The sequence below is a fragment of the Alosa sapidissima genome, chromosome 7 (assembly GCF_018492685.1).
Source record: "Alosa sapidissima isolate fAloSap1 chromosome 7, fAloSap1.pri, whole genome shotgun sequence".
NCBI classification, from domain to species: domain Eukaryota; kingdom Metazoa; phylum Chordata; class Actinopteri; order Clupeiformes; family Clupeidae; genus Alosa; species Alosa sapidissima.
The window spans coordinates 22,713,397-22,728,790 of NC_055963.1; the positions used below are offsets into that span (position 1 = coordinate 22,713,397).

Genomic DNA, 15,394 nt, shown 5'->3' on the forward strand with positions numbered 1-15,394 from the left:
CCACATTAAAATGTAGGGTCTGGGCACTCACCGTTCGCAGTGCTCAGTCCGAGGGGCGGGATAATCAGTTGTCTTTCAAATTCCCTCTGCACGCAATAGGACAGCGGCAGTCCCATGCGTTTCCCACCAGCGGAGCTAGTTGGCTAGTTCAAACGTTTGCCAACATAATAAAAGCTTAACTCATGTCACACTGTTCACCAACAGCAACATCCATCTTATTTGTTTTCAAGTAGCAGGGAATTCAAGCCAAACCGTTGCAACTCTGCCATCTATCATTATGTTAAGCCCACCTAACCACTCTATACACGATTTCATTGGCCTGATTGAGTTTCGATTTCTGGAGCTCACAAGCAAACGGAGAGTTGCTAGACTAGCCCTGGCAGCAAATGTAATTTGCTGCCGCTAGGGGGCGCGTCTAGATTTCTAGGCTAATACCGGCCACCATCTAACTAACTCTCTGCGTGTAACCAGTCTAAATGTGTATAGTACTACGCAAGTTGACCTGCTGACAACCTTCTCAGAGTCACAGTGGACAAACAAGCACACACACACACACACACATATATATATAAAAACACACTCAAACACGTGCACACGCACGCACGCACGCACGCACACACACACACACACACACACACACTCACACTCACACTCAAACACATGTACGCACGCACACACAGTTGCTCTGTATGTGGTTGCGGTAGTCATTAAAGGGCTACACAGAGTCACAGATGTCCATCCCAGTGGTCCAATGGCAGTGCATAGTCTTTAATAAAGTTAAATCATCGTACACGGACATGATCTGGTCAGACCCGGTCACCCCCGGTTACCCAGACACGTTTCATTGGAGAGGGACAATCTTGATAGGTCATCACTGGTGTTCTGACCATGTTCCTTTAGGGTTGTCCGGCCCGTTGCCTGTCATTAGCACTCCATAGGCCCTGACCCACACAGAGCACACACTTCACCAAGGAGCGAGAGAGCGAGAGGAGAACCCCCTGCACACTCCTCTACCTCTTTCTCTCCCTCCATCTCTTCTCTCTCTCATTTCCTCTTTCTCGTTCTCCACCCTCATCGCTTGCTTGCTGTCTCCCTCCCTCTCCCCACCCCTCCCTCTCTCCTCTTCTCCTTGTTTCAGTCTTTCAGCAGCTCTCTCCCCCTCTCTCTCACTCCCTCCCTCCCTCCCTCTCTCTCTCACTCTGCTTGCCCTGGGCGCATCTAATTGAAAGCGATCCCTGGCCCGGCCAGTTCCGCTGTACCTCTAATCCTCCACTGGGTCCAGCTCACATGGTCCCAATTACCCAGCCTGCTGGCCCACCTCTCTCTTTTCTCTTTCTCCTTCTCTCTTTCCATTATTTTCTCTCTCTTTCTCTTAGACCGTCTCTCTTTCTCTCCCTTTAACCGTTGTTCTCTTCCCACTCTCTATCCGTCCGTCCATCTTTCACTCTCTTCTTTCCTTCTCCCTCTGTCTTTTTGTCTGTCTATTCGTACCTCTCTCTCTCTCTCTCTCTCTCTCTCTCTGACCTGCTCTGCCAACTCTTTAACATGGAGGGGGGGGGGGGGGTGGAAGGTGGGCAGGGGGGTCTAGGGGTGGAGGGGTTTATACTATTAACTGCACACTGCCGAGATCCTGTCTGTCACGGGGGCCTGGAGATGTTATCGGCACGGCGACGTATACTGTTACCCCGAAAATATTCCATAAATTAGATTGGGATTGGCAATTCAGAATATGGAAGCAGGGAGGCGGCCGAAGGGTCTGGAAATAGGTGGGCTGGGGAGTCAGGTCTGGTGGAGGGATGGGGGGGTGTTTGTAGGGGAGGGGGGCAGATGGAGCTTGAGAGGATCTCCTGGTGTTTTCGTTGGCCCCAACTCCGATGGAGGTATGTCATCGGCGAGTGAGAGCTAGGTAACACAGGAGAGGAGGAAAGTGCTTTAGGGCTTTGAAACGTCTTTTCTTGTCCGGGGAAAACAGGAGAGACAAAATACATTTTTTATTTTGACAGAAAATTCTTATGGCTAAGAGCTGACAGAAGAGACGTGAAGGGCTGTGATCGCAGAGCCTCAGCGCCCATGATAACCGTGCATCCTAGGGGATTGGAAAACACTGGCTCTGGACAAGGAGCTCTTCAGCTTCAAAAATCAAGGCCCCCATTTCCATCTCCCTCTTAGAAGGTCTCGTCACTCATTCTCCATATCCTTCATTTTCTAATTCACTCCTTCCTAGTGTTCTCCCTGTTTGTCTTGCCCACATTCTCCCTTCCAGGCTGCGTGCACTGAGCACAAGGACCTACTGCAGTTCTGGTGGAGGATCAACACCCACACAATTGTATATTTTCTCAATCGATGAAGTGCTTGGTCAAGAAAATGCCAGAAAATGTGAAAAAAAAAAAACATTAATCAGTGTTTCCCAAAGCCCAAGATGGCGTCCTCAAATGTCTTTCAACACCTATTGTTTTTTTCTTCATTCTTCTTCCAATGATCATAAGGGTAAAGGGGGTGTATGTATATCAATATTCATAGGCATACAACACACAAATTATACCACATACACTATAGCCAAGTATGAAAATTGTGCATTTTATGTTTCTGAGCGCTCATGGTGAGATGTTAGCTTACATAAAGATAGCACTGTCAAAAGACTTGAGATCCAAGCGAATATTTGGTGATGGGAGAGCATTGTTTACATGCTGAGTTAAAGCAGATGCATTCTAGGAAGAAAACTGCAAACTGCAAAAATCAGACCACCAACACTTAAATTAGCATGCTAATCAATGGTTCTGGTGCATTGATTCCACCTCATCTCCCCCTACCTATAGCTCTGGTCTTTATTTTCTTCATTTTCAAGAGAAAGCAGACGATCTGTGTCTACTTGGCTGGGTTAACAATGCACTGTACGGTCGTGATGAGAAAAGAGACGAACAAGGCTCCAGCAGTCCAGCACTAACACCTCTAATGCCAGTATCCTCCTACGATCCTGATTAAGTGCCGAGAAGCCCGGGGACTTGCCGTGTGATGAAAACTCCAGCGAAGTCGAGCAAGGGCCAGCAAGCATCTTCCCCTGGTTAATTGGCTCCTGCTCCATCTCCACACATTGGAAGGGGGGGGGGGGGATGGGGTCAAGTAGTCACTCCCCCCACCCCCCCCCCCCCCAGCTCCTGCCAGTGAAGAGCCCCTTATCCCAAACTTCAGGGGTCGTGATTAAGAAAGCCTAGACTTGGCTAGGCCAGCGATTGCCAGGTGGGGAATCTGTGTTTTTCAGGGTGGAACTCTATGCCATCCTGTGGAGCAACTCTGCGACAGCCAGGTACATCATTTCCTCGTTATCTTGACTCATGGCGACTCCCCTACTGTCTGAGTGAAGGCCTCACTGCTGGCGTGAAAGGACAGGTGTGGGGTCATACTCAACCAAAGCCCGCAAATATACAGAGGGTTACTTTCAGTAGTGATTTACCTGCACGACTGTTGAGGTTAGTAAGACTAACTCTAGGCATACCAAACGAATCTATGTTCCTCAAAAATAAGTTGTGACCTGATCTGAAGAAATTAGTCACAAGTAGCACATTCTAATTTCGAGATGCATGCCGATTACTTCAAAAAACAATCGATTTTTCTTTTTTTGGTGTTATATGAAAGGAGAGGCGCTCAAAATGAATTTCCCTAAGTTTCATAGTCAAGACATACCTGTACCTGCCTGTAACCTGTAACTTAAAATTTGATTCTCAGTTTTTCAACTGGAAAAAGATGTCAGGAGGCCATAATTCAAAACGCTGTATCTTGGAAATAATTCAAGATATGACTTTGACCATGATATTGTTTTAAAGCTCATTGTGTCCTCTCTCCCTGTTGATACCAAAATCTCAATTTTGAATTTTTTAGCCAGATCGTATCCAGTGCTATGTCCATTAGCATAAGTACGAATAACTAGTATGCAGACGTAGGCTACACCATCATGCATGCTGCTCTTACAAGAAGGCCTCCACCAGACGACCATGTTTAGCATGCTTTCATGGCACTTTACAAAAAGACAAGACACAAAGAAGACATGTTTAAGGCTCTATACGTTTACAATATGAAATAATTGTGAATTAGAATAATTCCTGTGTGTATTTCTTATTGTTCCTGCTCTGGCACTCAAGACCACCGTTAGAGATGCTGGTGAATCCTTTGGGTGAAGCTTGTGTCCCTTAATGCGCATCAATCAAAGAATAAAGCCTGTTTCCTGATTGACCATCATCATGACTGAGTTTCCAGTTAACTGTGGCACTAGGAAAATTTGCTATCAAATAAAAACAAAATACTGTGTGAATCAACTACATTCTCATGTCATGGATTTTCTTCTTTCAAAAATCTGGTGGAGTTAGTGAAAAAGCCATGACCTCTAAAAAGGTGAAAAAGCCATGACCTCTAAGACACTGCCCAGTGCCCAGCCATTTAAACCCAGGGCAGTAGGGTCTACATAGCATTCATGCTCAGGGCTCTGGGTAGCCTATACATAGCACCACAGAGGCAGACATACATTACCATTTAAGTCAAGGACCAATCAATACGAATTTTAGATTTGACAGAAAAGCATTGATAATTCAGCGTTTGAGTTGCACTGTCAATCCAACATTTTGTAAAACTAAAAGAGGAGGTCCAAACTCAAGACAAAAACACGTGGTCTCTTGAGGTATGACTGTCAGGAAATCACAGAACGATACACACCTTTGAGTGCGTCTCATCTCCAGGTTCCAGGTAAAGGCGGGCACATACTAAGAACTTTCCTCAATTGCATAAGACTTATTAACGTCAAATACATGTCTCAATTGGTTGCAATGGGGAAAGCTCACACTGTGCAAGACAGACATGTACTAGTAGTCAGGAGACTGACATTGATTGTTGCGTCTTTTTAATCAGGCATTGTTGTGACTAAACTCCATCACAAAGAACTACGAATCTTACAGGAATCTGGCCCGATTCTAATATTTGTCAGGTCTGACTGAATCAGGGTGAATATTGAGCCAAAATTATACTGTGTATTTAACGGATTAAAGCATACTACATACCACAATACAGACACAACAACAATAACAAGGTGTCTGAAAACGTTGAACAAGGCACTATATAAAACCTGCACAGCATATTTCCTACGAATCCCACTAACCAAATCTTCCAAATATGCACTCTAAACAAATAAATACATTTCAAAAACACATGTTGCAGTCGTTCTTATGTGTCGTGTTTCGGCATAAATAAGCTACTGTGTGCATGACCTGTGCTGTCGGCTGCTCGTAGTTGTTTATCGTACAACACGGATGCATTTTCCAGGTAATTGAAACCTTCACAGAGAGCAGACCGCTGAAACAAAGTCCATGCAGCAAACCACAAGCTCTCACATGTGGCCCAGAACTGAAGTGGTTTTGCCACCCCTTAACAATCGCAGGACGCTCCAGCCAACCCCCTTTCATCAGGGATCATCTATGGAACACAAGCACAAGACATAGGGCCTCATACATCAACGCTGTGTACACACTGAAATCACAATTTTCTACTCGTGAAAAGGTATTTATGAAAATATACTCGTCAGGAAAACATGATTATCTCTGCGTAATGTCTCGAGATGGCGTATGCATATTGCAGATTGGTGACAACAAGAGGAACTAACATTGGTCTGTGTATCAAATGGTCTGTGTATCAATCATTGTGCATATTGTGACAGACATATGTGACCCTGCAAGGCGAAATCAGTCTTTTTGGTAAAATTTACAAAATTAAGTTAATGTGCTCACATGAACGGCCATTGACTAAGCTTTCCAACGACATGTATATCGAGGGTATTGCAACAAATATCGCTAAGATAACCGCATCCAAAGTTGGCATGGTTCTCCCGTCACGATACGCCAGAAGAGGAGAAAATTAAGTAAATACACGTAAATTGTCACATGCGATAGTGTGAGGACACAGCTATTATTAGTCTTACGGTAGCGTGACTTTGAAGCGGATGACTGACTGTCCAGTTTTATCAACCGACAAACCGAGTGAGTGTCTTTTTCTGCCCCCTAGTTAATACCAGGGACGGTCATAAGGTGTCACTATAGAATATAATTAATGTATTTCGGGGGAAGTAAGTGGAGAATAAGTTCTATGTACACAGATTGTGTAGGCTATAGCAAAGATGGTTGATTACGAAGATACTTCATGAGAGGCCATTTCCTGTCCCTGGACATTTATGCAAATAGGGTAGCAGTACACGCACATGTATGCAGTGATCGGCTCTCTTTTTAACATTGAGGTCTATGGCAGAATCCAAGAATTTCCCAGAATTTGTCAAAGCCTTATTTTTCTGAGCAATGGATGCACATTTCGGACACGGTATCATGATCTCCAAACCCTCCTCCCTATTTCAGTAGAATGTCGTGATAGTATGACCCTCCACGACATTCTTCAACATTAATGAAGGTGTACACCAAGTTTATTTTGTACTCCGGCTTGTCTGGCGTGGAACCGAGCCGTTCAAACGTAAGTCATAAGTCAGTGACACGCCCCTGTGCAGGCAGGAACTGAACCAAAGCCCGTCTCTGACTGAACTCCACTTTGCCCTCATAGATATGAACTAGGACGACCCATCTTGCTACGCATTCATCATCTTTGGCTATAGGCCCACTTTTAAAATGTGCTACTGCTACGTCAATGGAAAACTTCTCCTGGTCCGTAAAATGACGCCAGGATATTTCTAAAAGTTCGTGCTTTTGACCGTTCGTGCCCTGAAAGGCAAGTCTTTCACATTCATATTCGGTTACATCTGCCAAGAACGATAGAGAGCTTACACATTGAGTAACGAGTAGCCTAATGAGTAGGCTACATTTTAGCTCTACCGTAAAACCTTATAGCGGTGTGGACAAATGGAATGACTGCTAATGTGTTTAATCTTCACCTAAATAAAGTCAGGGTTTAACAGTCAAAACGTATGTTTATCCGTGAAATTTGTTCACAATATGAAAGTGTAGACTGTATAGGCTACTGTTGAATTATGCAAAAACGTGAAATTCAACATTTTAACTAGTACGTTTGTTTATTGTGGATTTTCTCAAAAAAGCACTGTGCGCAAGATGACTGGTTTCGCCTTGCAGGGTCACATATACCGTAAGTGAACTTCACAGCTGGCAGTTAAGGGAAGTGACAAAGACGGTTTTTTTTTTTTTTTTTTTACTGTACACTCACTAGGGGATTTACAGTATACTCACTAGGGGATTTACAGTACACTCAGTAGGGGATTGCAGTATACTCACTAGGGGATTACAGTATACTCACTTGGGGATTGCAGTATAGCCTAGGCCTACTCACTAGGGGATTGCAGTATACTCACTAGGGGATTCTGAGGACCTATTTGCTGAGTACCTCCAGCTCCTCCAGTGCCTTTAAGCAAGAGCATGTGCGCATGATTTGATGCTGATTTCATTCACTTTCACATATGAAGAGAAGTGTGTATTTTCACAAGTAGCCTACGTTGTGTTTGAAAAACCTCCATACACAAATCCTGGGATTGTGTGTACACACGGATTCACTGCAAGTTGTACACAAATGTTGACAGGCCTACATGTGGCCCATAGCCTTCAGTCCAATAATGCTGCAAAATATGGGAAGGGAACACTGATGGCTCTATTTGTTGTGAATGACCTCTTACACGAGTGTGGTTATCTTACGTCAGATTAGAACCCTGTAATAAGACTTTAGCCATAGCTAATAACATAATGCTTTGCCTATTTTGGTACCTTTATATTCTTATTACATACAGTACACTTTAAATTTCAGTTTTCAATTTACATGTAATGCAACACATTATCTTTTGTTTATTATTAAATACTTATTATTTACTGAGTCGTCCCTCCAAGGCCTTTGTTTAATTTATTCCCAACTAGCGCAGTAACGTGCAGACACACCATCAAAAGATTGCAAATTTCTCTCAAGGCTAAACTCCATAAACTCTGCTTAGATTAAATGGAAGACCATTCACAAGAGGATTTTGGGAGGCATAGATTTTACGCAGATCTTGTTGAAATGGTCAAATACATCCACACTACTGACATTATTTTAAATAAGTAGCCTACCAAGCTCAAGTACAGTGTTGCCAGGCAACAGACTAAAATTATCGATACAATAATAATATTTTAATCTTTTCACTTATCAGCCAATAATATATTGACTGCTGATTGAAAGTGTTGTGAATCAGCCTCATTTCTGTAAATGTACATACTGTGTACTTCTTATGGTCATCTGTGATTTTTGCACCCATGTGTACCCTGTGTGTGTCTCTGGTCTGTATGCAAGCATCCTTTGTTTATCCTTGAATTCAATGAAAGCTTTAGGCCTTTGCCTATCACCAGGTGTGAAATGTTAATGTTTGTAGAACAGCATGTGTCCAGGCCTCTGAAGGACTTCCCAGGAAAGGGGGTAGTTTTAATTAAAAGACAATCGAAGCTGGCCAAAAGGCCACATCCCCACACACCACACCTTTACCTTGCATATTCATACTAGTAGGTCACTCCTTCTCTTTGTGTGTCACTTAAATTTGGTAGACTGTTTCTGTATAGTCAGAGAAGTCAGAGAATACTGAGAAGTCAGAGAATACAGAGAAGTCAGAGAATACTGAGAAGTCAGAGAATACAGAGAAGTCAGAGAATACAGAGAATCTGGTGAAATCCATGATGGGGTGAAACAAACATGTACTTCTCTCCCTTGAGGGCCACTGGCCCCTCATTGAAAAGAATAAAGCCTGGATCCTGATATTGCATCGTCCTGATTGAGTCTTAAGAGAAATATGGTAGTAAAAATATACTATCATGATATATTGTGCATCCCTAATTATGAGTCCTCTAGCAGAGTCATGCACACTATCAAATGAATAAATGTCAAAAAGTATAATGATAAACATTAGTAGTACCCCTAACCCACAGCCACCGTACTGACGAGACTATCCTCATACCCACACACCCTGCCCAATCACAGGGCCTGCTCAGCTCTATCCTCATACCCACACACCCTGCCCAATCACAGGGCCTGCTCAGCTCTATACCCACACACCCTGCCCAATCACAGGGCCTGCTCAGCTCTATCCTCATACCCACACACCCTGCCCAATCACAGGGCCTTCTCAGCTCTATCCTCATACCCACACACCCTGCCCAATCACAGGGCCTGCTCAGCTCTATACCCACACACCCTGCCCAATCACAGGGCCTGCTCAGCTCTATCCTCATACCCACACACCCTGCCCAATCACAGGGCCTGCTCAGCTCTATCCTCATACCCACACACCCTGCCCAATCACAGGGCCTGCTCAGCTCTATCCTCATACCCACACACACTGCCCAATCACAGGGCCTGCTCAACTCTATCCTCATACCCACACACACTGCCCAATCACAGGGCCTGCTCAGCTCTATACCCACACACCCTGCCCAATCACAGGGCCTGCTCAGCTCTATCCTCAAACGTGACCCCTTTTCCTTCCCCCTCCTCTCCCTTTTCTGCTGTGTGTGTGTCTGCATTCATTAGGGCTAGCGTGTGGAGAGCGGATCATTGTGGGAAGAGTGACTCTGTTTCAGGGTTTGGACGCAGCATCAGGATTGGGGCCGTCTGCCTGTGAGGTCAGCCTGGCTCTCTCTGCGCTGTACTAACAGGCCCTGGGACTGCTGCTAGTGATGGTTTCCCTGTGTGTGTGTGTGTGTGTGTGTGTGTGTGTGTGGAGGGAGTTGGGAGTGTGTGTGTGTGTGTGTGTGTGGAGGGAGTTGTACAGAAAAAGAGTGAAGACAAAGAGAAATAGATCTTCCTCCAGTTAAATACTAAAATACCACATAGCACTGCTCACAGAAAATGTTCTTCCAAGAAGTGGCAAATGATTAAAACTGAAGTGAAGCCTTACTACCCCCCTCCCCTCACTGCATCTGTGTGTGTGTGTGCGTGTGTGTGTGTGTGTGTGTGTGTGTGTGTGTGTGTGTGTGTGTGTGTGTGTGTGTAGAAGCTCTTCTCAACCCTCTGTTTGCTAGGAAATAAGAGACATGGTTTTGCCAACCACTGAGTTTAAGTCACAGTTCAGGGGTTCAGTAGTGGCCCCAGGCAACGGCATCTTAATTCCAAATTCAGTTACCTGCTTGCCTGTAACACAGCGTCCACCTAACAGGACAGAGTGGCTGTCCACGCCTCAATTACCCAGACCCCCTGCTGAGCCCTGCATCTCAAAAGTCACCCTCTTCTGTGGAGTGTGTGTGTTAGCAGCTTACAGTAAGAACTTTTTTTACAGTACGAGTGTTTGTACAACATACTTCTGCAGAGTAGTGTCAGTGGACAAAAGCAGTAAAAGTGTGTGTGTGTGTGTGTGTGTGTGTGTGTGTGTGTGTGTGTGTGTCCGTATGCATATACATACCATATGCAACATCAGCCCAACATTCTCAAACCCTGATCAGTTATAAGAAGGGATTTCCAAACAAGCTAAGCCCTCCTCATGGGTCGTTTCTGTTGCAGTGGTTTAATGGCTGTTAAAGGAGAAAAACACCACTGGCTAACGCTCCCGCTTGTAAAACAGCTGGCATTAAGTAGGCTTGGGAAAGCAGTCACCTCCAGCGCGCTCTGCTTTCTAATAAAAAATCCCCCAAATATGCACAGTCGTCACAGAGGCCGCGCAACACACAAAAAGAAGCTGGCAGGACACACCAGAGCTGCTCATTTGGTGAATCACACACACACACACACACACAGTTTAAACAGCCAAAAGAGATGAGGGAGAAAGAGGGGGGGAGAGAGAGAGAGAGAGAGAGAGCGCAAAGGAGGGCAAGAGGGGAAAATTTGCATTTAATTGCTGGTGACCCCTGTTTGACGGAGGAAGTGAAATGTGGCTGTGGTTCTCTTCCTGGAGGGCATGGGGCCTGCTTCTTGTCCCACAGCGAGCTGCAGGAACGAGCCTGCATGCAAAATAGCTCCACACACACACACACACACACACACACACACACACCAGCACATTCACACTCAGCACTTGGACAGGCTCCCCTATACTCTTAACCACAGAGAACAGCAGTCCCCATCACCACAGGGTCATCATCCACCCGTGCTGTTCCCATACCGGACACTGACTGCGTTCGAATCAGGGATGACCATAAAAACATGGTTGGTGTGTGTGTGTGTGTGTGGGGGGGGGGGGGGGGGTCTGGAGAAAATGTCTGCTTCTTTACAATACCACAATGGGTCAGCTGGTAAAAGCTTTATGGGTCTAATAAGCAGTTTGTGCAGATGCATCACTGAAGCCAGGGGGCCAGGGAACCAGTCTGGGCCAGAGCTACAGATGAGCTGGAGGGCTGAGGGGGAAGGTTTTTTTTGTTAAGAGAATCAAACACTAGAGAATGTGAGGGGGGTGACAAAAAAGGCACTGTGGCGAAATAACACAAGGCTTTTAACACCAAGACACAATACGACTTAAAAGACTTTTTAACACCAGTTTAAAACACAATACATCTTAAACTTGTCAAAACATTCAGTAGAAGAGGATATGTGGTCAATTGTGCTTCATATGAACAGGGCCAACCGTTTCCCCTCCTCCAGTACAACACCCCCCCCCAACACACACACACACACACACACACACACACACACATAGCCCTACACCCCACCCGCCACCAAGTGGTCTGGTCCCCATTTGGGCTTCCTGATCCATATGAAATCACAGCAAGCGCCAAGTACTGAGCATGGGGGTGTGTGGCACAGTTTCTCCAACAGACTGCTGCCTCTGACACGGGAGGCCTCTCCTCCATGGCAAAGAGAAGCCACCCCCCACCCCTCCCCTCTCCTCTGCCTCCCAACTCCCCACTTTGGAACATGTGGTTTGGGTTAGGGAATGTTTTACTGCCGAAACAATGTTACAGCCTCGGAGCACAGAACAGAGAGACGACAAGGTAGATGATGACAAAGGAAAAGAAGAAGAGGAGGAAGAGGAGGAGGAGGTGACTGAATATGGCTAAAAACAGCAGACCACAGACGTGCATCAAGACACGTCTGTTGCCGCTCCCCACATTTCACAATGATTTAGACTGTCTTTAGCCTACTGTGTTCCCGTTTATTAACAACTGCAAAACTGATAGGATATTCATTGTATGGCTCTGACTATCTGACTGTAGGCAGTTATTGTGCTTCATTCGATCAGCAATAGACTTGGTATCTGGACAAAGTCCCATATGGTGTGGACCCACAGTTGTGGGATGCTGCTGTAAACTGCATTGAGTGGACTGTGTGGTTCAGGGCTGGACTCGAACCAGCAAACTTCCCGCACCTCAGGTTGGGAGGCGGCCATGTTAGCCAGGAGGCTAAATCCCACGGGTGCGAGTGTCGGTCACTGGCAGGTGTCAGGAGGGAAGGACACTTACTCACAGCTACTGTGCCCGCAGCTCATGTTATATTGCCCAGTTGATTAGACGAGTGGACATTTCTGAGGGCCAAGATTTCTGATCATCCCTGAAGGACTAGCACACTTAACACCAGCCGTTTAAAACCATCAGTTCCCTTTGTCTCCTATGAAGCTATAAAGCTCAACAGACACGACAGCACCTCCTCTGAGTTACCTCAGCTTCTCTCTTGGAAGAACACCCTGACCTAGTGCTCGGTGGGATATGATGTACATATATGATACGATATTGCTTTCTCTAGATCTTACCAGATGCAGTAAGTCACCTCCTATCTCCTCTCAAACACCTGCATCTCCACCCACTGCCAGCTGGTGTGTGTGAGTGTGTCCTTAGGCGTTCTGCAACCTCTGGCCAGCCAAGGCTTGTTAAAACACAAGAGATGTGAAATGACCAATGATGACCAATCTGACGGCCATGAATGATTCACAGGATCAAATGTGGGTGAGCGAAAACATGAGGGAGAGAGAGAGAGAGAGAGAGAGAGAGAGAGAGAGAGAGAGAGATGCAGTAATCAGTCAAAGGGCAAGAGCGGCGAGCTGAAACTATTAAAGATCAGAGCTGCTGAAGTGCAGGATCATATAAAAAATAATGAAACAAGGAGACTCGGAGGGGGGTGGACTGCAGAGCGAGGTGGACTGGACCGCGTCCAGTGCCATACAGACAGAGCACACCAAATAAAACTTCAAAAGCGCCATGCCACTCCAACAGGCACCCATGCCGCACGCACATGCTGCTGCTGCATCTGAACACTGATGCCAGAGATTTATGGAGATGACAAAATGCGGAGTAACTGTGTGTGTGTGTGTGTGTGAAACCAATATTTACTAGTAATATGATCAAAAAGGAATTGATGCAGTATGTCTGTGTGTGTATGTGTGCATGCTGAATTGATGCTCTTTTTATATGATAACACACTAAGCCAAGGGATCCATTAATTTCAGTCATTTTAAAGGTCCGGGAGAGTCAGCACAGTGTCAGTGCTCCCAGCTGAACGGAGGTTGAGCCACCTCAGGCTAAAGACCTTGCTCGAGGCGGTTAACGCACTCGGGGTTTGAGCTGACAACGCTCCGTCAATAGTCTATTTCCCAAACCAGTGATCCCCATCACCACCTATGACCTCCCGGTGCAAACTACGTAGCCTAAACTACACAAATCTGTCTGAGCATCCCTTTCATTTCACTACTCCCTTCCGGCAGTAGGCCTACATTCACAGACGTCACACCACATATGATGATGCTATATTATGCTGTTCATTTATTTTAGTTCATCTTTGAATGACCACGCGTCAAGAAAATGAAAAACTGTTGGAATTCACTGAAAATATATTTAAGGACTTTGCACTAGGCTACCTTGTGCAAACTTTTTATGGCAGAATGAAGCACTCTTTTCATATCCAAATTCAGACCACCCCTCATATATCTGTGATAGTCATACTTTAGACATAGGCCTACCCCTAAAACACATGATTTATTCAGTGGAGAGAGTATAGGCTACCACATCGGCTAGTTTAATTATTCTTTCAGAATTACCCCTTCGATCTCTGACCAAAAGGAACGCGTTAAAGAAAATGGAATTATCTTTCAATTAAACACCAACTGTTGGTGCAATAAATCCAATTAATGATTAAATAAAATCATTACTCACTGTCTTTACCGTGGCGACCCAGTCTCTAATGTGTGCTTGTTGTCATCGCAGTCGCCCTAATTTAATTGGGGAAAAGAAAAGAATGTGTCTCCGCTTACTCCCAAATCCACCATGTGCGGATTAATCAATTATGTTACCTCAGCCTTTACATTTTAATAATTTAGTCGATTCGTGTCGCTCATGAAGGTAAACAGGATGTCTCACCTGTGCCGCTTACATCACCGCGGCGCGGTAAATCTGAGCAGTCAAGTAGGCTATACTTGGCCAGGGCTGGCTAGAAGTAGTAGACTAGTCGTGGCACCGGATGTTAATTAATCGAAGTAGACCTAACTGTTAATTAAGTGTTTTTGCCATGTTTGTATAGCCTGCCATTGGCAACGGCACGGTTGAAAATTTGGGGTAGGCCTGCTTCCAGGCAAACGTCCTGGTATTTCCGACTAAATGCATTCGCCTTTTCGGTGGTTTCCCGGTTTGAAATGTCAGCAGGACTGGTTGAATCGGGTAGGCTACATCTGGCTGATAAACCAGCTAGGCTACTGAAAATGGTTTTAGGAACTCTAAATTCGATGATTGTAGCCTATGTCTTTCTTAAAACAAGAGTGTTTAATCTTCCTCGGTTATAGTTAAAATTCAGTAGCCTATTGTTGTGGATTTCACAAGGTGATACGGTGTAGCCTACAACCCTAAACACAGGTGCATGCCGTTAACCTGGTAAAAGAGACCTCTACCTGACTAGGCCTATATCTAGCTCTGATCACCATCTGTAAAACTTTGTCGCCCTCTAGTGAGTCTTAGGGCCTTCTTGGTTTCAACATTCAACAAGAGAGGTTTTGTGAAATATCGCCTCTGAGAATTAGGGTTTTCCATTTACGTAGGCTACTCTTGCGTAAAGGTTAGGTTAATTAAAAAACAAAACGCGACGGGATCCAAATGCAAAGTAAATTGTGATCATACGAAGAAAGACACTTTGTGTTTTCCTCCTGGAAAGTAAAAACGACCCTCGTCAAGTAGCCTACCGCGATGGCTTAACATCTTAAGGATGACCGGCTACAAATGAAATAGTTGCGGAATAGACTGCATATAAGCCTATTTGCAATGTTTTAAATATGAATCTGTATGACATCTGTGAATAAGGAACTAATTTAATCTGATTTACAAATAGTTTTGGTGGCGTTATTGCATCCCTTACAGACTGCACAATTATTCCCTCGCGACTGAGATCTGTAAGTGATTCTGCATGCGCATTTCACATGGGCTTAACACATTTCACATTTCATAACACTGTGGTGTGGAATTATACAAACAGATGGTTTAGGCCT

The 15,394-nt window shown here is 45.0% G+C and overlaps 1 long non-coding RNA gene across 1 annotated transcript in view; it reads right to left on the minus strand.

Moving 5' to 3' along the window:
• The window catches only part of LOC121713687, a 72,684-nt gene extending 57,912 nt beyond the window's left edge, over positions 1–14,772 (minus strand). Inside the window, exons 1-2 of the long non-coding RNA XR_006032915.1 lie at positions 14,280–14,772; positions 14,076–14,131 (exon numbers count right to left, since the gene is read on the minus strand). This is a non-coding gene — a long non-coding RNA (uncharacterized LOC121713687). The remainder of the gene's footprint in view (positions 1–14,075; positions 14,132–14,279) is intronic.
• Between the last annotated feature and the right edge of the window lie 622 nt (positions 14,773–15,394).